The sequence below is a fragment of the Apium graveolens genome, chromosome 6 (genome assembly GCF_009905375.1).
Source record: "Apium graveolens cultivar Ventura chromosome 6, ASM990537v1, whole genome shotgun sequence".
NCBI lineage: Eukaryota > Viridiplantae > Streptophyta > Magnoliopsida > Apiales > Apiaceae > Apium > Apium graveolens.
The window spans coordinates 250,032,320-250,057,781 of NC_133652.1; the positions used below are offsets into that span (position 1 = coordinate 250,032,320).

The 25,462-nt window shown below is 36.3% G+C and overlaps 1 non-coding gene across 1 annotated transcript; it reads right to left on the minus strand.

Moving 5' to 3' along the window:
• Nucleotides 1-4,014: 4,014 nt before the first annotated feature.
• Nucleotides 4,015-4,121, minus strand: LOC141670181 (small nucleolar RNA R71). The gene has a single exon (XR_012554423.1). It is a non-coding gene; the product is annotated as a small nucleolar RNA R71 (small nucleolar RNA).
• Between the last annotated feature and the right edge of the window lie 21,341 nt (nt 4,122-25,462).

A 25,462-nucleotide genomic window follows, 5' to 3' on the forward strand; every position in this document is an offset into this window, starting at 1 on the left:
CAAGATTATGCAAAGATTTACTAAGCCTAAAATAGAAATATTCAGGGATTGCTTAGAAAAGGGTTTAGTACATTTTATTGCATGTTGTGTAAACCAATATTTACGAATCTATAAAGTAAATACTGGTCCTTTGTTATAGGTTGTAATAAACATATCTAAATTTTCTTGTATTCTCTCAAGAAAGAAGCTGAGTTCTTATATTTTTAAGAACCCATAATTTGTAGCAAGACAAACTTAATTAATACAAATTAAGTAAGATTTGAAATATTGTTCTTGTTGTTTTGTTTCTGTCTAACACAATATCTATGCAAATTAGAAACTGCTTTGTTCACCAACATCCAAACTGTTTAAAAGGCTAAAAATCAAGAAAACACATTCACCCCCTGGTATTTTACACTCAATAGCTAACAAGTGGTATTAGAGCAAAATATGAAATAAAACAAATAAAGATCTTGGAAGTATGAGTGCACAAAAGTTAAGTAGCATCAAGATACCAGCATTTGATAGAGCCAACTACACATTATGAAAAAAGAAGATGATGATGTTTATAAGGATGATCAACCCATTGTATATCCAGATTCTTAAGAATGACCCTTTTACTCCTATGAAAAATGTTGAGGAATCTATAAATGGAGACATGGTCATCCCAGCTCATTATGCTCCTAAGGAACCTTCAAAATACACTGAAACTGAAAATGAGAAAGTCTCTCTAGATAGTGGCCTACAACTAATTCTGACAGAGTCACTTGATAATGTTATGTACAATAATATTGTCAATTGTTATACAGCCACGCAAATCTGGGAGAAGATTGAGATCTTGTGTGAGGTTATAGAGGAAGTAAGGTCTAATCAAAGGAGGATACTAGTGTCTCAATATGAGGGTTTTATGGCCAAGCCTAGGGAAGGAATAACTGAAGTTTTTGAGAGATTCAACAAACTGATAAATGACTTGCAACTTCATGATAAATATTATGAAGCTAAAGAGGTTAACCTAAAGTTCTTGTTAGCTCTTCCTAACCACCTTGAGCAGAAGATATTAGCCATAAGAGAAGGAAGAGATTTGAGCAGAATGACACTAGAGGTGCTGTATGGGATCTTGAAGACATATGAACTTGAAATGTTACATTGAAAATCATTAATGGAAAACCAAGGACATGTGATTGATGGATCCAGTGCCTTAGTTGTCAATGATAGTGAAGCAAGTGAAGACGAACAAGATGCAAAGGCTCCAGTCATTCATGCTGTGGAGTAAAAGAGCAAAGGACCTCAAAAGAAAGTTATTTTGGAGCTAGAGGAAGATGAGTATTATACCATTGATGAGCTGGATGAAATGGACCAATCTATGGCTTACCTGGCTAGAAAATTCTTTAACATCAGGGTCAAAAAGCCAAAGTTTTTTAAGAACAAGGGACAGTCCTCCAACAGCAACAACTGGAAGTCAAAAGCTCAGTTTAAATCAGCTAGCAAAGGAGGTTACAAAACTGAATTTGTTGACAAATCAAAGATAAGGTGTTTCAATTATGATGAATTGGGCCACTTTGCTACTGAGTACAGGAAGCCAAATAAGGTGAAAAAGGATAAAGCCTATCTGGAGTTGGAAGCCAAGTATGAAGCTCTCTTAAAGAAGTAACAAGGCAAAGCTTATATTGCTGAAGGAAAAAGTTGGGATGACTCGAATGAGGATGAAGACAAAGAAGAATTTGGAAATTATGCTCTCATAGCTCTTGAGCATAAAGAATCATCCACTTCAAAATCAGAGGTACCAACTCTAACTACTACTGATTTAGATGCTCGTCAATATAAGGAAACTGTTGAAAAGATGAGTATAGAGATGTTTTATATAGACACAAGTATGGGGGCAGCTACTGAGGAAGTGAGTAGGCTGTCAAAGTTAAATGAGAAGCTTAAAATTGAGAAACAAGAATTAGAACTGTAGCTTGTTGAGCTTGAAACTGTCAAGCAAGAAAATGAATATTTGAAGAACAAGATAAAGTGTGCAAGTGAAATAGAAGTTGTGTTGAGAGAAAAGTTGGAGAAGAATGTGATAAGTGGTTTTTATATCTACTTGGAACGCTTTACTACAAGCTTAAGTTAGTGTTTTGGACTCAAGTTGTTGGTATTTGTGATATGTTTTTGTGTTATTACATTTCAGGAATCAATTAAATGAAGAAAGGAACTTTTCAAGGAAATATGCTAAAATAGCTAAGAATTGGAATCCTAGGACATTCTCAAGTTGTAGAGAATATCGTTAGCTTCGCGTGGGCAGTTGAAATGCCTAATTCTGACGAGCAGAACTCAAGATACGGCCAAAAGAAGAATTGTCAGAAAATTTCCAGAAGGCCAGCGCGACCGCGCCAGATCCAGCGCGCTCGCGCTCCACAAATCACTATTCCAGCGCGGCTGCGCCCGAAAGTAGAGCGTTCATGCCCTGTTTCTGCACCAAAATCCTGATTTTAGTCGAAATTGAAGATTTTGAGAGTCCTGGTCATCCTGGAGCCTATATATATCAATAACAAGATATTTTTAACAAAAAGGAGCAAATAGAGAGCAATAAGAAGACCTAGATAGCACGAGACGACTATGGAGAAGAAGACTTTTGTTTTCTTTAGTATAGTTGATACTTGAATGCTTGTTTTTGATTTGTCTTTGAACCCTAGTACTCTTATGTTGTTTATTATCATGCTTTCATTGGAACCCACGGTGACGATGAGTTCGGTTATGAACTAATCATTATCGTGGAAAACTAACAGATTTACTTATGGATTTCTATAGTTAATTTGTTAAATATTTTGGTGTGTGGTGATTGATTGATATCATAGTATTGGTTGTGCTTATTCGTCTTATGTGCGTAGTTAACATATAAGATAGCGTGTTAATCTCTATTGAAACAAAAGTGAATATAGAGGTTTAGAACTTCCCATGCTAGCATAGGTTCATGTATAATTGTTATGCATGATTCGTAGGTAATTTTAACCATCTTACTTACCTTATATAATCATGATAGATAACTTGTTCATTAAACCTTTATGTTATCAAATTCTATAGACATATAGGGTCTCAACATAATTGGTGTATATTCAGCTTCTATCTCTTTTGTGGATGTCTAGTAGTAGGGTATTCGTGTAACGAAAGTTGGCGTTTATTAGTTTCGTGTTATCTAGATTAGTTATCATCACCATTTCATGCTAAGGTTAAGAACAATGACTTTGAATGAAGTAGTAATGAAGTTAGAATCCCATGTTTGTATCATATTAGTTATTCAACCTCAATTCTCTTAGATAATGTTAGTTAGTATAATCTCTTAGTTTAATCAAAACCCAATTGGTTATTTATCTTAGCATTGAACGATAGCCATATCATTGTTGCATAAGTGCATAGATTGAACTTAACCTAAACCAGTCTCTGTGGGAACGAACGAGAAAGAATTCTATATTACTTGTGAATGCGTATACTTGCGTGTAATTTTAGCACGTGTTTTCGCCCTAACAAGTTTTTGGCGCCGCTTCCGGGGACTCGGTGTTAATTTTTAGTTTATGTGCTTGAAATCAGTGGTCGTTAAAGTTCATTGACTCGAATTCTTTTACTTTCACGGTTTACTTATTTGTGTTTCAGGTACTCATTACAATGGGAGATCCAGCAGCACCAACGAAAGCGTTGATGGATTTTTCTCAACCCACGATCAACAACATTCAATCTAGCATTGTCAGGCCAGCGATCGCAGCTAATACCTTTTAGATCAAACCTGTCATAATTCAGATGGTACAAAATTTAGTCCAGTTTGGGGGTTCGCCAACGGAAGATCCAAATATGCACATTAGGGATTTCATCGAGATCTGCGACATCTTCAAGTTCAACAATGTTTCTGAAAATGCTATAAAGCTGAGGCTTTTCCCATTCTCTTTAAGGGATAAAGCTAAGTGCTGGTTACATTCTCTACCGGCAGGTTCTATCACTACTTGGGAGGAACTTGCTCAGAAGTTTCTTCCTAAATTCTTCCCTATGGCAAAGACAACTGCACTCAGGAGTGCTCTTATTCAATTTGCGCAGCAATCGGGAGAAACTCTATGTGAATCTTGGGAGCGCTACAAGGACATGCTTAGGAAGTGTCCTCATCATGGCATGCCTGATTGGATGATCATCAATTATTTTTATAATGGGTTGGGAGCACAGTCTAGACCCATGCTTGATGCAACATCAGGTGGAGCATTATGGGCAAAGAGCTATGAGGAAGCTTATGGTTTAATTAAACTGATGGCTGCTAATGAATATCAGTATCCAACCCAGAGATTTCCACAGGGTAAGGTTGCAGGAGTTTTGGAAGTGGATACAGCTACGGCTATCACTACTCAACTAAAGGTGTTGTCTATGAAGATCGATTCCCTGGCTAACTATGGTGTTAATCAGATAACCAGTATTTGTGAGCTGTGTGCAGGTTCGCATGAGATGGAGCAATGCACTATATCTAGTGAATCAGCTCAGTTTGTGAGCAACTTTCAGAGATCGCAGCAACCGGTTCTAGCCACTTAATATCCTGACAACTAGAATCATCCTAACTTCAGCTGGAGCAAAAATCAGAGTGCGATGCAACAGCCTTATCAGCATTATGCAGCAAAGCAATTCAACCCTCCTGGTTTTCAACAACCGCAATATGCACCAAGACAATAACTCCAACTTTAACAACAAACTTATGGAGGTGCGGGTCTATCTTCGAATGAAAAATCTAAATTGGAGGAATTGCGTCTTATGTGCAAAAACCAGGCTCTTCTATGCCAAAGCCAAGATGTTTCTATCAAGAATCTGGAGAACCAAATAGGGAGAATTACTAACGCCTTATTGAATCGACCACCAGGAACGCTTCCTAGTGATACAGAAGCCAATCCAGGAAAGAAGGATGTTAAAGAACAGGTGAACGCCATCACCTTGAGGTCTAGAAAGGTCGCAAGCCCCCAAATTCAGCAAGACGAAGAGCCTGAAAAATCTCAAGTTTTAGAAAATAAAGTTGTGGCTGAAGAAGAAGTGCTGAAGGATGCCGAGGTGGAACCAAGGAAGAAAACTATGGAACACACTCCTCCTGAGGGTAATACAGTGGAGAAACATGTCTATCCTCTACCTCCTTTTCCTAAGAGGCTGCAGAAGCAGAAGTTGGATAAGCAATTTTCTAAGTTTCTGGAGGTGTTCAAGAAACTTCATATCAACATACCTTTCATTGAAGCTCTTGAACAGATGCCTAGATATATGAAGTTTATGTAAGGTATTTTATCTCGGAAAGTGAAGCTCGATGACTTAGAGACCGTTGCTCTTACGGAGGAATGCATTACAGTTCTGCAATAGAAATTGCCTCCGAAGTTTAAGGATTCTAGAAGTTTCACTATTCCTTGCATTATTGGAAACTTGGCATTCGACAAATGCTTGTGTGATTTGGGAGCTAGCATCAATATGATGCCCTTTTCTATCTCCAAGAAGCTTGGTCTACCTGATCCGAAACCGACATACATGTCATTGCAACTAGCTGATCGTTCCATCGCTTATCCACGAGGTATAGTGGAGGATGTCTTGGTCAAGGTGGACAAACTCATCTTCCCTGCTGATTTTGTCATTCTGGATTTTGAGGAAGATAAAAAGATTCCCATAATTTTGGGAAGACCATTCTTGGCTACAGTCAGAATTATGATCGATGTGCAAAAAGGAGAGCTTACGATGAATGTTCAAGATCAGAAGGTCACTTTTAATGTATTCAAGGCAATAAAATTACCCACAGATATAGAGCAGTGCTTTAAAGTAGATCAAGTCGACTCTGTCATGAATTCGGAGCTTGAGCAATTACCAAAGTCAGATACCTTAGAGAGATCCTTCATATGGGAATCAGTTATTGAAGATGAAGGAGCAGAGCAACTACAGGTTTTGAATGCACCTCCGTGGAAGAGAAAATTGGATATGCCATTCGATTCTTTTGGGTTAGCAGAGCTGAAAATTTCTCAGGAGCGTCTCGATCCGTCTATTGAAGAAGCTCCCACACTTAAGCTCAACCCACTGCCAGATCACTTGAGTTATGCATTCTTAGGTGCACCCCCGGATAAGGGATTGGAATATATCTATGATAATCTAAAGGATGACCGGCCGGTTCCACCCGTGCATACAGATGGTCCCTCTCGTGCACCACAAACAGTTGATAAGTTTGGTCTTGGTGATGCGCAGTATAGAAGGTTAATTCGGCATATTGAGGCCATGCATGACATCCACAGACATTTTGCTGAAGATTTGACACACGCTCTTGGTACTGTTTTCTGAGACACTGGTGTCGAGGTTGATTGGCCACTCGATCCTCCACCCGAAGAGGGTGATCCTCCCGCTAACTAGGTATGCCTTGAATCCTTATTATTACCTTCAACGAAGACATTGAAAATTTTAAGTTTGGGGGTGATAACGTAAGAATTAGTTTGTGTGTGTCCATATAGATTCATATAGATTCATATTGCATGTATAGTTGTTAAGTCATTCGTATTTTTTCATGATTGTTTATATAGATCATATTTGTTTGCATTTTTGTTTATTTTTATGTGAGTTTATATAGTTGCATGTGCATGCATATAAAATGATCCCTTAGGTTGAGATGTTTCTAATTGATTGGTTAATGTTGATGTGAGTGTAGTGATGGCGTATAAAGGGTTGTTTAAGTCTTAATGAATTGATTTGCATGCTCAGAAAAAAAATCACAAGTCTTATTGGTTACTTTTGATCTAGATCATGATCATACTTGTTATTTGTTGAGATTTAATCACTTGGTTATATCTAGAATTTTTGGTATTCTCGTAATGACGTAGAAACACTGAATTTTAATCTGGAGAAAAACTTGGATTTCATTGCTAGTTACGATTTATGAATAAGGCTAGGCATCAAATGGCTAGTAGCCGGCTCATAATTTATAAGTAGTCTAGGGTTGAATGAGATGGAGCGAAATGCACTCATTCAGAAATTTGTGAAAAAGAAAAAAAAGAAAAAGAAAGAAAAAAAGAAAAAAAAGAGTATGTGTTTATGCATATTTGATAAAAAGTGAGCTATTTAATACTCGAGTTATTAAATTCTAGGGGACTTTGAGCCAATAACCTAAGGCTTTTATAGTCTGGGATCCGCTAACCTAACGCTCGCTACATGGGTATTACTGTATAAGTCTTTTGGGACCTCACTCATTGCACAGTCAAATAAGCATATTTGTTATGTGTTCAATAAAAGCGCGAATCCTTGTATAACTCTAGAAGGAAGGATGTGTTGCGAGTCATTATGCGTTTAATGTCTATTCTGTTTATAAACTTGTGATTATTTTAATGATAGATAAGTTATAGTTATTGATCTTTTATCGAGAGTATTTTTGTTAAGCATTCCACACACACACGTTCTAGTTTGTGAGTTGATTTGTGAGATTTATTCGAACTCTGTTTTGAGTTATTGCATTCTTAGAGGCATTGGCTTATTCATTTGGTTATGGTTATTCTGAGGGGATCGATTGCATTATCATTTAGTTGCATTAACATAGTTGCATTCATGCATTAGGTTTATTTTGTAGTTTTTGAGTCTGTTTATACTTGAGGACAAGCATCGATTCAAGTTTGGGGGTGTGATAAGTGAATTTTATATCTACTTGGAACTCTTCAATACAAGCTTAAGTTGGTGTTTTAGACTGAAGTTGTTGGTATTTGTGATATGTTTTTGTGTTATTGCATTTCAGGCATCAGTTAAATGAAGAAAGGAGCTTTTCAAGGAAATATACTTAAAATAGATAATAATTGGAATCCTAGTCCATTCTCAAGTTGTAGAGAATCTCGTAAGGTTCGCGTGGGCAGTTGAATCGCCTAATTTTGACGAGCAGAACTCAAGATACGGCCAATAGAAGAATTGTCAGAAAATTTCCAGAAGGCCACCGCAGCTGCGCCAGAACCAGCGCGCCCGCGCTCCAGAAAATCACTATTCCAACGCGGCCGCGGCCGAAAGTAGCATGCCCGCGCCCTGTTTCTGCACAAGAATCCTTATTTTAGTCGAAATTGAATATTTTGAGAGTCCTGGTCATCCTGGAGCCTATATATATCAATAAAAAGACATTTTTACAATAAGGAGCGAATGGAGAGCAATAAGAAGACCTAGAGACTCGAGACGGCTACAGAGAAGAAGAATTTTATTTTCTTTAGTATATTTAATACTTGAATTCTTGTTTTTGATTTGTCTTTGAACCCTAGTACTCTTATGTTGTTTATTATCATGCTTTCATTGGAACCCACGGTGACGATGAGTTCGGTTATGAACTAATCATTATCCAAGGTTCTAAAGAATTTATTTATAAATTTCTATAGTTAATTTGTTCAATATATTGGTGTGTGGTGATTGATTGATATCCTAGTATTGGTTGTGCTTATTCGTCTTATGTGCGTAGCTAACATATAAGATAGCGTGTTAATCTTTATTGAAGCGAAAGTGAATATAGAGGTTTAGAACTTGTCATGCTAGCATAGGTTCATGTATAATTGTTATGCATGATTCATAGCTAATTTTAACCATCTTACTTGCCCTATGTTATCATGATAGATAACTTGCTCATTAAACCTTTATGTTGTCAAATTCTATAGACATATAGGGTCTCATCATAATTGGTATCTATTCAGCTTCTATCTCTTTTGTGGATGTCTGGTAGTAGGGTATTCGTGCAACGAAAGTTGGCGTTTACTAGTTTCGTGTTATTTGATTAGTTGTCATCACCATTGCATGCTAAGGTTAAGAACAATGACTTTAAATAAAGTAGTAATGAAGTTAGAATCCCATGTTTGTCTCATATAAGTAATTCAACCTCAATTTTCTTAGTTAATGTTAGTTAGTTTAATCTCTTAGTTTAATCAAAACCTAATTTGTTATTTGTCTTAGCATTGAACGATAGCCATATCATTGTTGCATAAGTGCATAGATTGAACTTAACCTAAACCAGTCTCTATGTGAACAAACTAGAAAGAATTCTATATTACTTGCGAACGCGTATACTTGCGTGGAATTTTAGCGCGTGTTTTCGCCCTAACAGAATGAGGTGAAACTGAAATCATTTAGGAATGCATCTCAGTTGGTTGGTCAGTACCATGAGAAGAACAAACCATATGCTAATATAGCTATTGGTTTGGATTATGATGCCTTGAACAACAATAAGAAGAATGAAGGTGACAAAGTGTTATTCCCAAACAATCTAACAAAGAATTACAAAAGGGGGTTGAATGTAATTCTTGCTTCTTTTTCAATTTTAAGAACAATTCTACTATGAATATATAACTGTGTTTGATTTAGCAATGGTGCAGAATGAAAGTAGTAAAGCATCAAATCACAAAGTAATTAAATACAAGTACTTAAAAACTTTCTGGTAGATTGAACTTATCCACCATATATATATATAAGAAGAGAACTCTGTGGTACAATGTTGTACACAGCTGCTTACAAGTTGGACTCACAAGAGCTGAGAAATTCTTTACAGATTTTGCTTTATCTATTTCTATGGTAATTGCTTACTTCCTTCTCTTTTTTTTGTTCGACTTGCTACTCTTGGTATATATATCACCAAGTTACATGATAAAAAGAAAAACAAATAAGAAAAGATGTTTCTAGTCTAATTTCATGTTGCTTCATTTCTCTATTCAGCATCATTGAATATCTTCAGTTTAGCATGAAAATGGAAATGCTTCTTTATTCTCTAAAACCTGTAAATAGGCTGCCACATTCCATTTGCATACAATCAACGCATGTGACTGTCAAGTCACTATCAACTGCTCTTTTAAATTTGATCATTCGTTGAAACTCAGATTGATCATCCGTTGAAACTTTGTGGGATCATCCGTTGAGAGTCTGGTTGATCATTCGTTGAGACTTTAGTTGATCATCCGTTGAAGCTTAGTGAAACATCTGTTGAGACTGTCTTTATAGCAGTTAACTCTAATTCATTTATACAATATTACAAGGCATCTAATATTTACAATTAATCTTGCATATCAATCTAGTAATCAACATGACTAAAATATTCTACAACATCTAGTTCACTAAAATATTACAATATGCAGAAATGTGCTACTAACCTTATTGATACATAAGCTACTCTTTCAACGGATGTTGAAGTGATCATCCGTTGAAAGCTACAAATACACTAAATAGTATCTACTAAGTGTTTTGTTTAACTTATCATCAAGTTCACAACATATTCTTAACAATCTCCCCAATTTATGTCTACTAGAATTGTAGCCATAAATTAAGAGAAACTTGATGATAAGAAAACACCCTTTGAAAACAGACTGAATTATAGTAGATAAAATTTATAAGTTCTACAATTTATTGACAAATATACAGAGGAGGTTTGTAGAAAATCTCACAGGCCATTTTCAAGGTTCTCCTTTAGACTGAGCAAATTTAGCTTATTTTCTTGACTATCTGAACTTCTTTCCCAACTTCACATTATTTTCTTAATTCTAGTGAGTTGCTTCTAGAACTCAAATTCATCTCCATTTGTCTGATCCAGCTTTTTTTGCAGCTCCATGAGAGTTCATTGCTTGAAATCTTTAGCTGGTCTTCCAATCTGAAGAATCTTCTGATGCATTTTTCATCTTTGAACTCCATTATCCAGTATGACCTCAAATATACCCTTTTTCCAGTAAAAGGAATTGTTTATACTCTTGGGAGTGCATTTAGTCCTCTCCAGCTATTTCTTATCTCCTCAATCTTGTTTAGTACCATTTTCTTGGCAACTATATTGAATCCAAAGTTCTTCTTGATTGAGGAGAAGATAGTCACCAAAGTAGAGTGGCCTTCATTGAGAATTTTGTGAAGGGGCTAAGTCATCTCTCTTCCACCCTTGTACCTGAAGACTAATCTTTCTGGAAGATATCTGTAAACATCACTGGCTCTAACTTCATCTATTTCTTCCAGATAAAGATTGATGTCTGAGAATTCTTTAATATCACAAATAAAGAGTTGATCTCCCTTGTTGACAGTTGGTTTGGGTGTGGCCAGTGATTTGAATTAGTCCAGCAGGTCAGAGACCTAGCTAGTCTCTGAGTTCTGGAACATGTAAATGGGATGGCAGTTAGAGCCGTCTGATGTTGATAGCCTGATCAGCTGTCTTCACATATCCGCTACATATCTGATTGGGATTTGTGATTTAAATAAGAGCATAAGTAGTTGATACAACGGTTTTATAAAAGTGATTAGCATGCTAAAATTGGACTCAGGTATTTGCACAACACACTACTAAGTTGTTTTGATACAACATGCTAATTAGTGATATCCAGTTATCTTTGATTTTCATTATGAAATGTTGATATCTTGATTACAGCTCTGATCCTATTATTGTTACACTACTTCCTTTAATCTGTTATTCATATGTTGGTGCTGTTGAGCGATTATGCTAACCCTTGCAAAATGTTATGTATATCTCGTAGATGCCTAGAAGACCAGTCAGACCGACCCATGTTCCCGCCCCTACTGGACCCGGCTCCTCTGAGGTAGTTTGTATCAGGCCATGAGGTCTGATGAGTTTCGGAATAAAGTTAGAGTGTGTTAGATGTTAAATAAATAGGTTGTAATAAGGTGAATCTGAATTATACTTGAACCTGGATCGGATCTTGGTTTGGGGTCAAGTTGGTATATTTTAATAATAATCTTGTTATTTATATTTTGGTTATTGTGTTTGGTGACGTCAACTCCTGACCCCGAGGTTCAGGCCATCACAGTTGGTATCAGAGCTACAGGTTCAAGTCCCTGATTCAGGTTAGGGATTGTGACGAGTAGGTGATGACGTGAGTCTTTAAGTGTGAGTCAGCAACCTCATATAGAGAGGCAAACCTTTAGAGTCTGTCGAGGGTTCCAACGGCGTTACCCTGGAATCTATTAAATATTTTGATGGAATTGCCTTGACCTGGTTGTGTCTTGCCTATATATTTACTATGTTGACAGTGGCCTTGTAACACCCCCAAATCCGGGGTCAGGGATTCGGGTTGTCACGAGTTCCATTTCCCTTATCCATACTTAATCTTAACAGTCAACCAATTACTGCGTACTGTGACCCCATAATATACACACACACACCATAAGTTATAGTCTCAGAGATCAATACCAAAATAACACAAGTCATTTTATTCCACAATTAAAAACCATTTCACCTTAAAAAAGGGTTTCTGAATAAATTTACATATTATTTGCCATTATTAAAATTCATAAATATACATAAGTCTGGTACACCAAAAGTTGAAAGCCTAGCCTATTGGTAGTTCCTACCTCTGCTACAACGGCATCAATGCCTATAGGAAACTGCGGAACATTTCCTATCCGCTCACGAATTGGTAGATTGATCATGTTCATCTTGTCTATCTGTTGTTGTGTGATGAAAGAAGAAAGCAAGGGTGAGCAACAAGCCCACGGAAATAATATGTATATTAATTTACAATATATGAACATTCTCATAGTACTCATGAAAGTCTTGGTCAAGCAGATATGAACCAAGTTTGATCTCTTATTGCGACCAAGTCGCAAAATATTTAGTATATATGTATATATATTTTTCAAGATCTTTGAAATCCTCTGCCATGTATAATATACACAGAGTTCCAGTTTATAACTGTATAAAAATATCGCTGCAAGGTGATCTCATATATCTAACCTTGTCTCAACGTTTTTCTGAAAATCTTTGTCATGCATAAGATAATCATTAACTAGATATAAGTTGAAAAAATGAAGTTACAAGATACTCCAATATACTTATATCTTTTCCGAATACTACTTGAACTACCACCGTTCAAGGTATAATCAGTTTTCGAAGGTTCATCACATAGATGAGACTACAAGATAAGATTTGAATAGATTCAATCTTTAAAATATCATTCAAAAGAAATGAAGTTACGAGATACTTCATTAAGTCCCAATATATATCCATATATATCTCTCGTACATTTCCTGAAAACCTATGTCATATAAAGTATGAACAGAGTTGTAATATCCAATGAATTTGGAAAGAAAAGAATTTTGGCATAAACCTGATATCTTGCTGATCAGGAAAAGATACCAATAAGTAACCTTTTCTACTAGTAGATGGATGAATCCCCCACCGGTCATCACCCTGGCCGCATTAGGACCTTGTGCTGGACCGCCACCCGGCCTCTTACGCGTTGATGGACTGCCACCCAACCACTTACACTTTGATAGACCGTACCCCGGCCTGTCGCTTATGCCGACTCAATTAGATGGGCTTACTTCCCGAACATTGGGAAAGTAATCAAATTGTTTTCTCAAAACAGCAACCTCGTTGCGAATGTAAAATACACCACAGAGCCGGATCCCTCAGATTTTGAGCGAGTATTTAAATCCCCTTCGAAAGGAGGATCTTAAATATAAAAATGAGTTTTGGGATCCGCCCTAACTTTTAAAAATCATTTTGAAGACTCGAAAACATTTTTAAGAATGTTTGGAGTAATGCTGATTTAATGAAATAAATCAGTCCCGATATATTAGAAAATATCTGAATATTATTATTTAAATAATATTCTCATTAGGATAACCTTTATAAAAAAATAATTGAAGTAGAAGTTTTAAAACTCATACTTGAAATGAATAATAAATAACCAAAGATATACTTATACGAAAGTACGATCTTTATTTGAATAATCGAAAATAAGTTTGATTATCGAAACATTATTCTTTAATAAAATAAAGAATATTATTTAATAAAATAAGCGGAGTCATAAGTCCTCGAATGAATATTCAAAATAATATTCATTAAATAAAATAAGCGGAGTCATAAGTTCTCGAATGAATATTCAAAATAATATTCATTAAATAAAATAAGCGGAGTCATAAGTCCTCGAATGAATATTCAAAATAATATTCATTAAATAAAATAAAGTTATCGAATAAACCTTATTCGATTAATAGTTTTGAAAACTATATCTATCTATATATAAATATATATATATATTATACTCAGGAACATCGACTCCCGGTTTAGAAAATGTTCACCTTCGGGTCCCCTATACTAAGAGTATACGCAACTACTGCTTATCTCTAGCATAGGTATTATGCAGTTTATAAGCATTTGAATTGATAATAAAATATCAATATTTCACAACATGCATATATATACCATATCAACATGCTCCAATATATCGCAAGATTTGCTAATAACAGTCATGCACTTATCTCAAGATAATGCATCAATATATTTACATCACAACAACAGTATAACGGGTAGAAAACTTGCCTGAGTGTTCCCGGATAGACTTAAGCTTAGAGTGGGTCCGATAACCTATGAACAACAACATAAGTCGGAATTAAAACCCGGTCGCTTAAGAAACTAGACTTTAACCAATTGAACCCTAACGTTCGCTTATGGTCACTTCTACGCTTAACGAATCACATAAGTCGTTCGAGTACCCTCAGCTTCACCATTTTTAATAAATTAACCATTAAGAATATTAAGGCAATTCTCTTGCGAGTAACCTACCAACTACCTAATACACTTTAAATAATTGTTTCATACTCCAATTAGTCATTTAAGGGCCTTAACCAAGGTTTCAAAGTAAGGCGAGGGGTAAAGGTTCGTTCGCGAAACGCCGTTACTTAAAACGGTCGTTTCTCCTAAACCGTACATCGGATTCAAGCAAACCACATATCAAAACGAAGCTTGAAACATAACCTATCTAAGAATGGAAGTGGTTAGTTTATAGAAGTGGGTTTTCGGGTCCCACAGTTAATCACAAAACAGTTTATAAAAAATCGGGCATTACGACGGCTATAACCTAACGATTTCCAAAGTTTAAACTACACCAAATCATCACCAATTCAACAACAATCCAAAATCCATCAACATCAAACTAAACCCATTCATCTAAGCACTATTATCATCTAAATAAACTAAACTTAAAACTAAGGGTTCAAGAGTTTATACCTTCCTTGGAGAGTGGGTAGTCACTAACAAACCTCTAGGAACCTTGATCTATGCTTAATCAACCTTAAGCTTTCTTGAAAATCAAGAAAATCAAAGTAAGTTACTATTCACTACTATTCATCATCATCTTTGATGAGTGGATTAGCTAAGAAAACCATGGAATCTTGATCTTAAACTCATGGTATAACTAAGTTATGAAATATAGGATCCAAGGAAACAAACCTTGTAATTTTCCATGGCCTAGAACTTGAGTTTTGAAAATCTATTTCTTCATTTCTTGAAAAGGCCGAATGGAAGAAGAAAGAAATGGGGGAGAGATTTTGCTTGCTTTTCTTGCCTTGATATTTGAGCAAATAATGCATGGTTGTGGTTAATTATTGGCTAAATATCTTGTTTTCACTTGCTTATGTCATTGCTTGCATCACTACTTTGCCACATATCTCATTCTTGTGGTGTGATGATGTCACCTTGCTTCTAACCACATGTTTTAGCTTATCTTAGAAGCTTCCTTCTCATGTTACTTTCATTTGCTTGCCCCTTGGATGTTTATTTGTTTTACGATTCGCTTAACTCTCGTTCTCGTTGATCGTTTGAGGGATCATATCCGGGATCTTATTACTTGGGCTTCCCTAACCCTCTCTTAATATTTTATAGTCCTTTAATGATCCTTGCTTATAATCCTTGAATTTAAATGCTTTTAATCATGTTACCTTATACTCAATTATTTCGGTATCTGGTGGATTTTCGGGAAAAATCAAAGTGTTCGAATTTGGATTCTGACGATCTTTACATACACTCATATACGTTATGGAGTACTAATAAGATCTCAGAATATCAATAAAAGAATTCCTACATAGTGTGGCATGAAAAATTTCCTTAATCAACATAATCAGTAAAATCACTATTCATAAGGGTTACAAAAAGTCCAAAATTTTTGGGGTTATTACAGTCTCCCCTCCGTAAAAGGATTCCGTCCCGGAATAAGATAGAAAATGAATATGGATACTCTCTTAGCATTGCACTTTCTAGTTTGATAACCCTTCTCCTAACCACTTATTCCTTTTCAATCTATAACCCTTCCTGGTTGCTCCATATAGGTTACGTCTGGTTGCATGTCTATGCGCTCATATGCCCCTATTTGTCTGGCATCCGAATTACACTTCCTTAACATTGATATGTGGAACACGTTATGAACTTGCTACATGTTCGGGGGTAGGGCTAGCTCATATGCTAACTTCCCAATACGTCTTAATATATCCAAGGGTCCAATAATTCGTGGGCTTAGCTTTCCTTTCTTTCCGAACCTCATCCATCCTTTCCCAGGCTTTCCAAGGGAATACCTTTAACAACAATAGGTTCCCTACTTCATACTCTTTGTCCTTTCGTTGTTAAATCAGCATACTTCTTATGTCCATCTTGGGCTACTACCAGCCGTCCTCTGATTAGATCTATTATATCCTTGGTCCTTTGGACTACTACGGGTCCGAGCATCTTGCGCTCTACAACTTCATCCTAACATAAGGGAGATCGACATTGTCTTCCCTCAAGGATCTCATAAGGGGATATCTCGATACTGACATACGATCTATTATCGTAAGAAAACTCAATCCGTGTTAAGTGATCATTCCAAATTCTTTCAAGTCTATTGCACAAAATCTCATCATAGCTTCTAGCATTATATATTTTGCTTCTCAATACCCATTATTTTCCAGTTCGTAATCGCTACTATCTTCCGTTCCTAATATTATACTGGTTATACTTTTGCTCATTAGCGTTCTATAACCTTTTAATAACCACGTCAACCTTAATATCACGAACGTGTTAGAATCGGAATACCACCGTACTTGGTACCACTTCATCTCTAGCTGCCTCCATCTTCGAAAGCTTGGTCCTTCGTATAGAAGTAAAAGAATTTATTGAGAGATCACTATGATCATGAACACTTGTTCTATTGCATAGTTAGTACAGAAGGTGGCCAGCCTTTAGTACTTGACAAGCAATTAAACAACATGTGGTATCCTACTAGGCTTTTATCACACAGATAGATAGTCATTCGACAATACCTCCCCTTCTGGAAGGGTTGTTCTTCTCAGCTTATACAAAATGAAAAGGAGAGAAAAGAATGAATTGAAGAGAATTGTATACATAAAAAAATATACTGCCACAAAATATCTGGCTTGGAATCTACCTCTAAACTATAGAGGTTTATCATAGGAGAACAAAACATATGTGTATATATATCAATATCAAGTATTATAGCATCGCATTTCATGTGCCAGAATATTTACTATTCCGTCCATCATTCCATGGATCCATGCTCTTGCTCGAGCTCATACACAATCACCTTTGAAACTCCCTCGACATCGAAAATCGAATCTGGGATCTCATTCTAGACATCATCGTTACTAGAATTCTATGCTTGCACCGCAACCTTCCTCGTATAGTAATACGACTCTCTATTCATAAGAGGGAATAAATATATAATATGTAAATAATCCACTAGGTAGTCTATCAATGATAACTTTTATATCAACACGACCCCATTAGGGGTACTCAATCTCAACATCCATTCCAATACAACTCTCACGGCTGTAATCAGCTCATTACTTGCAGAATCATTGTTGCATTACTATGGTCCACCACTGACCTACTGTAGTCATTCAATTTCCATGAAGTCTTAATAGCTAACCATACGAAGTCCGTACATATCGTATCGAATTCTTCTAAGGAGGTAACATGATCACCGTTCATGATTCATGAAGAACACTCCTGAACTTGACGTACATATGACATGAAGCAGATCAAATTGCAGAAGAGTTTTAATGAAAGCAACGATAGCAGGTTAATACCATTCTTAATCATATGCCTTCAATAGAAGACTTAACTCAAAGGTTTGTTTAGTCCTTTTTGAAACATGGTCCTGCTTATTCTCAAGATAGGACCTTCTAAGATAGATAGCCCGCTCACGGTGATTAACCTGAATTCAATTTTTTTTACCAAACTACTATTATGGTTAAGTATCACACAACCATCAGAAGGAATGTCAATCTTCCATACCACAATATAACCTTCACAGCTTTAACCATCATCACTGTATTCCTCTGGCACGAGCGCCTATAATTGTCCTCTTACACTTAAAGTGTCGGCCACCTCTTTGGCCTTTCCTGATAGTAAAATTTCCTTACAATTAGTGTCATTTTAACCACCTCCAAATAAATTTTCTACCTCATTTTAAATCACTGCTTGTGTGAAAATGCTCTTCCTTAAGCTTTGGTGAGAAAAAAAAATATATCACCATTTTTCCATAAGTTATTGCCTCGATCTTTTAGAGGTTAACATTGTCACGACTGACTCTCGATCATACTTAGGACGTCTCTTATCTTGGGTCCTACTTGTTTTCACCAATCTCGACCCTCATTGGGTCAATCTATATTTTCTTATGGTTCATACGTGCCCACCTGGCATTATTATAATTACGTCATATTTCCTTTATCAAAATTTCTATTCTTCAGAACTTCGAATATTACCTTCCTCCTTATAAAACCTCTAAGATTATCCTTAAATCGTTCCTCCTGTATTCCCTAGATACAGGTCATATCAAAATACCATTTACTAATACTAGAACCATTGTCTATGTACTTCTGAAAACTTTCTCCCCTGATCTTTGAAGGTTGTTGTTATTTTAGTCCTTCCAATTTGTACTGTCAAAACTCATATTGTCCCTATTAAGGGTGAAAGGCCAATCCTTATACATTCCCCTAGGGTTCATCTCAAGTTATTGAGGTTATATCCTTAATTCCACCTTTTAAAAAGGTACTTGCATCCTTGCATGGATAAATAAACTCATATATCCCTAATAAGGGTACCTTATTCAATCATTTCCACCTCAATAGTCTATACCAAATTTCACAATAACATCCTTATTCAAGTTGAGGTCAATCCATATGGCCTCCAAAAGATAAAAATGGTTATCCGCTTTTCTTTCCTGATTTGGTAATAATCACATGGATGTTCTGGAAGATATTGGTCGTGTTCAACGTGAACTTCTTCTTAATAAATCCTTATTACTTTTGTTGTTTATCTCAACAGTCATCTCAATGTGGGGATATCTTTCATACCTGGCGTCTCCCTTTCTGGGTATCATGCCACCGGTCTTACACTTCACATTCTTGAAGGTCACTTCCTTCATCCAATTTTCCTAATTTCTTACTTTCTTGTCTCCTCAGTCTATCCGCGTCTCATTATTTCTCCTTTGAACTATCTCAAGGTTTCCTCGAATCCTCCCAACTTACAGGGGATAAAATATATGTATCTCTTATGCCTTTATATTCCTTTCCCCTTCAATTTCTTTTTATTTACCTCTCTCTTACAATCATTTCACGAACCCACTAATCATTGACTTCAAACATCACGTTGTTCTGGGATTCTTGTCATCAGAACGAATCTTGACAACTTTTACAATCTTAGATTCATAATTTATCATACTTGTCCGCCTTTGTTTCGGCTCTAAAGCTTTTACACTATCTCCATAACCTTGGGAATTACTTTCCCGAAAACAATTGTCTGAACTTTAATCAGTTTATTATAACCTCTGGCTCCGTGCCTTTCTTGGCCTTTCACCAACGGGTGGCCTCTCTCTTAGGAAGGTAAGTGACAAAAATAGTCTTTTGTGCTTCGTCAGTCATTTAGAATCTCAAATGATTCCTATATTTCCTTTAGCCAAGCTCTTGCCTCGACTGGGTCAACCTGTTCCTTGGAACTCTGAGAGTTTAGCGACTTAAAGGTCATGAAAGGATTTCCTACCGCATTGTTTCCTCAAGGTGGTGGTTGGGAATAAGAGTATAAGTTCTGTTTAGACAGGTCCATGAATTTCCGTATAGGAGTACCGTCTCGGGTTTCCTTATCTTGCTCGACTTCTGTTTTCTCAGTATGAAATGTTTCATCCTTCTCCCATAATCAGGATTATCTTATACGTTAAAATCCTTGTTTTTTATTTCACTATGTTATGGTTCCTTCTATCTTGATGGCGACCTCCCTGACTATCACATTCAGGGTTTGCCCTAAATCTTATTCCTCGAACTATGACTTTCATCTAAGATCCCGTCCTTAAGCTCTTGAACGTTTGGAACCAAAATTCTGTAGGAACACCTCATTATTCCATTATCATCTTTCTCGGTATTAATCTCTTCTCTATTTGTTGGCTCTCTGCCTTCATTCATCACTTTTTCTTGGCACAATATGATCTTTTCCAAGAATTCGGGCTGTATTGCAATCTCAAACAGCTTTTCGGTACCGGCTCCGTTACCTTCATTCTATTTCCATTTTCTCAAAATCTCTTATCAACTCTTCAGAAGACATTATCATCTTGAGTCTCTCCTCTCTACTAAGGGTGTTAGCCACCACATTGGCTTTACCTGGCTGATAAATAATCTCATAATCATAATCCTTGATTAGCTCTAACCACCTCCTCTGGCGCTTGTTGAGCTCTTTCTGCGTAAAATATACTTGAGCTCTTGGGGTTTGTGTAAACTTCGCACTTCTCTCTATACAAGTAGTGCCTCCAATCTTTAGGGTAAAACTATTGCCGTGAGCTCAAGATCATGGGGAGGGATATCAAATTTTATATTCCCTTAATTATCTTGATGCGTACATGATTACCTTACCGTGTTGCATAAGCACTCACCCTAATCCCTTGTGCAAAGCATCACTATAAATCACAAAATCTCCTTTTATCCTCTGGCAACGCCAACACAGGGGCCGTCACCAATCTTTTCTTCAGTTCTTGGAAGTTGTTCTCACATTTCTCTGTCCATTCAAACTTCTCAGTCTTACGAGTAAGCCGCGTTAAAGGGGCTACTATCTTTATAAACTTAAACGAACCTCCGGTAGTGACCGGCCAATCCTACCTCTGGTAGTTTCCCTAACCATGGTCATCAATTCCTCAGTGGTCCTTTATTCATTCTTGTCAGGATCCTCCACGGGATCCTCCTCAGCAACAATCCCTTCTAGGACAACATCCTCAACCGCTACATCCTCAATATGAACATCATCCGGTCCTGCGTTAGGACGCTCTATCAGATCCACAATCCGATCTCCAATTAGTAATAAAACATCATCGCGTTGTTGCTCCTCAACCTCAGGGTTCGGAATCCCGCTACCATATACGATAACGAACTACACTTCTATCATGATATTTATAAGGGTTCCCATAAGGGTTTTAACTGTCAGTACTACGTTAGGTAGTTCGACTATGAACTTGGCAAGAGTCCTTATTATCTTAGTGAACATATTATTTTAACGTCACATCATCTCTGAGGTTTATAACACTTAGCTCTGATACCATTTCTGTAACACCCCCAAATCCGGGGTCAAAGATTCGGGTTGTCACGAGTTCCATTTCCCTTATCCATACTTAATCTTAACAGTCAACCAATTACTGCGTACTGTGACCCCATAATATACACACACACACACCATAAGTTATAGTCTCAGAGATGAATACCAAAATAACACAAGTCATTTTATTCCACAATTAAAAACCATTTCACCTTAAAAAGGGTTTCTGAATAAATTTACATATTATTTGCCATTATTACAATTCATAAATATACATAAGTCTGGTACACCAAAAGTTGAAAGCCTAGCCTATTGGTAGTTCCTACCTCTGCTACAACGGCATCAATGCCTATAGGAAACTGCGGAACGTTTCCTATCCGCTCACGAATTGGTAGATTGATCATGTTCATCTTGTCTATCTGTTGTTGTGTGATGAAAGAAGAAAGCAAGGGTGAGCAACAAGCCCACGGAAATAATATGTATATTAATTTACAATATATGAACATTCTCATAGTACTCATGAAAGTCTTGGTCAAGCAGATATGAACCAAGTTTGATCTCTTAATGCGACCAAGTCGCAAAATATTTAGTATATATGTATATATATTTTTCAAGATCTTTGAAATCCTCTGCCATGTATAACATACACAGAGTTCCAGTTTATAACTGTATAAAAATATCGTTGCAAGGTGATCTCATATATCTAACCTTGTCTCAACGTTTTTCTGAAAATCTTTGTCATGCATAAGATAATTATTAACTAGATATAAGTTGAAAAGATGAAGTTACAAGATACTCCAATATACTTATATCTTTTCCGAATACTACTTGAACCACCACCGTTCAAGGTATAATCAGTTTTCGAAGGTTCATCACATAGATGAGACTACAAGATAAGATTTGAATAGATTCAATCTTTAAAATATCATTCAAAAGAAATGAAGTTACGAGATACTTCATTAAGTCCCGATATATATCCATATATATCTCTCGTACATTTCATGAAAACCTCTGTCATATAAAGTATGAACAGAGTTGTAATATCCAATGAATTTGGAAAGAAAAGAATTTTGGCATAAACCTGATATCTTGCTGATCAGGCAAAGATACCAATAAGTAACCTTTTCTACTAGTAGATGGATGAATCCCCCACCGGTCATCACCCTGGCCGCATTAGGACCTTGTGCTGGACCGCCACCCGGCCTCATACGCGTTGATGGACTGCCACCCAACCACTTACACTTTGATAGACCGTACCCTGGCCTGTCGCTTATGCCGACTCAATTAGATGGGCTTACTTCCCGAACATTGGGCAAGTAATCAAATTGTTTTCTCAAAATAGCAACCTCGTTGCGAATGTAAAATACACCACAGAGCCGGATCCCTCAGATTTTGAGCGAGTATTTAAATCCCCTTCGACAGGAGGATCTTAAATATAAAAATGAGTTTTGGGATCCGCCCTAACTTTTAAAAATCATTTTGAAGACTCGAAAGCATTTTTAAGAATGTTTGGAGTAATGCTGATTTAATGAAATAAATCAGTCCCGATATATTAGAAAATATCTGAATATTATTATTTAAATAATATTCCCATTAGGATAACCTTTATAAAAAAATAATTGAAGTAGAAGTTTTAAAACTCATACTTGAAATGAATAATAAATAACCAAAGATATACTTATACGAAAGTACGATCTTTATTTGAATAATCGAAAATAAGTTTGATTATCGAAACATTATTCTTTAATAAAATAAAGAATATTATTTAATAAAATAAGCGGAGTCATAAGTCCTCGAATGAATATTCAAAATAATATTCATTAAATAAAATAAGCGGAGTCATAAGTCCTCGAATGAATATTCAAAATAATATTCATTAAATAAAATAAGCGGAGTCATAAGTCCTCGAATGAATATTCAAAATAATAATATTCATTAAATAAAATAAAGTTATCGAATAAACCTTATTCGATTAATAGTTTTGAAAACTATATCTATATATATATATATATATATTATACTCGGGAATATCGACTCCCGGTTTAGAAAATGTTCACCTTCGGTCCCCTATACTAAGAGTATACGCAACTACTGCTTATCTCTAGCATAGGTATTATGCAGTTTATAAGCATTTGAATTGATAATAAAATATCAATATTTCACAACATGCATATATATACCATATCAACATGCTCCAATATATCGCAAGATTTGCTAATAACAGTCATGCACTTATCTCTAGATAATGCATCAATATATTTCCATCACAACAACAGTATAACGGGTAGAAAACTTGCCTGAGTGTTCCCGGATAGACTTAAGCTTAGAGTGGGTTCGATAACCTATGAACAACAACATAAGTCGGAATTAAAACCCGGTCGCTTAAGAAACTAGACTTTAACCAATTGAACCCTAACGTTCGCTTATGGTCACTTCTACGCTTAACGAATCACATAAGTCGTTCGAGTACCCTCGGCTTCACCATTTTTAATAAATTAACCATTAAGAATTTTTAGGCGATTCTTTCGCGAGTAACCTACCAACTGCCTAATACACTTTACATAATTGTTTCATACTCTAATTAGTCATTTAAGGGCCTTAACCAAGGTTTCAAAGTAAGGCGAGGGGTAAAGGTTCGTTCGCGAAATGCCGTTACTTAAAACGGTCGTTTCTCCTAAACGTACATCGGATTCAAGCAAACCACATATCAAAACGAAGCTTGAAACATAACCTATCTAAGAATGGAAGTGGTTAGTTTATAGAAGTGGGTTTTCGAGTCCAACAGTTAATCACAAAATAGTTTATAGAAAATCAGGCATTACGACGGCTATAACCTAACGATTTCCAAAGTTTAAACTACACCAAATCATCACCAATTCAACAACAATCCAAAATCCATCAACATCAAACTAAACCCATTCATCTAAGCACTATTATCATCCAAATAAACCAAACTTAAAACTAAGGGTTCAAGAGTTTATACCTTCCTTGGAGAGTGGGTAGTCACTAGAAGGCCTCTAGGAACCTTGATCTATGCTTAATCAACCTTAAGCTTTCATGAAAATCAAGAAAATCAAAGTGTTACTATTCACTACTATTCATCATCATCTTTGATGAGTAGATTAGCTAAGAAAACCATGGAATCTTGATCTTAAACTCATGGTATAACTAAGTTATGAAATATAGGATCCAAGGAAACAAACCTTGTAATTTTCCATGGCCTAGAACTTGAGTTTTGAAAATCTATTTCTTCATTTCTTGAAAAGGCCGAATGGAAGAAGAAAGAAATGGGGGAGAGCTTTTGCTTGCTTGTCTTGCCTTGATATTTGTGCAAATAATGCATGGTTGTGGTTAATTATTGGCTAAATATCTTGTTTTCACTTGCTTATGTCATTGCTTGCATCACTACTTTGCCACATATCTCATTCTTGTGGTGTGATGATGTCACCTTACTTCTAACCACATGTTTTAGCTTATCTTAGAAGCTTCCTTCTCATGTTACTTTCATGTGCTTGCCCCTTGGACGTTTATTTGTTTTACGATTCGCTTAACTCTCGTTCTCGTTGATCGTTTGAGGGATCATATTCGGGATCTTATTACTTGGGCTTCCCTAACCCTCTCTTAATATTTTATAGTCCTTTAATGATCCTTGCTTATAATCCTTGAATTTAAATGCTTTTAATCATGTTACCTTATACTCAATTATTTCGGTATCAGGTGGATTTTCGGGAAAAATCAAAGTGTTCGAATTTGGATTCTGACGATCTTTACATACACTCATATACGTTATGGAGTACTAATAAGATCTCAGAATATCAATAAAAGAATTCCTACATAGTGTGGCATGAAAAATTTCCTTAATCAACATAATCAGTAAAATCACTATTCATAAGGGTTACAAAAAGTCCAAAATTTTTGGGGTTATTACAGGCCTATTTCGATTTCGAGTTCTCTATCCCAGGAGAATCCCTTTGATTCGGATAGCTCAAATTCGGAGAGACCCCCGGCTGTTGTTACTGAGGAGACCCCTATGCCACCTCCACCAGCTCCTTCCTTTGTTCCGAGAGACATCCCTGGATCTGGTCCTCATCCCCGTTGGGTACGTAGGTCTGTGTCTGCTGTCAGGGATTTCCCTCTCGGCTGCGGTCCCAGTTCTTCCATGATGAGACCTCCAGTACC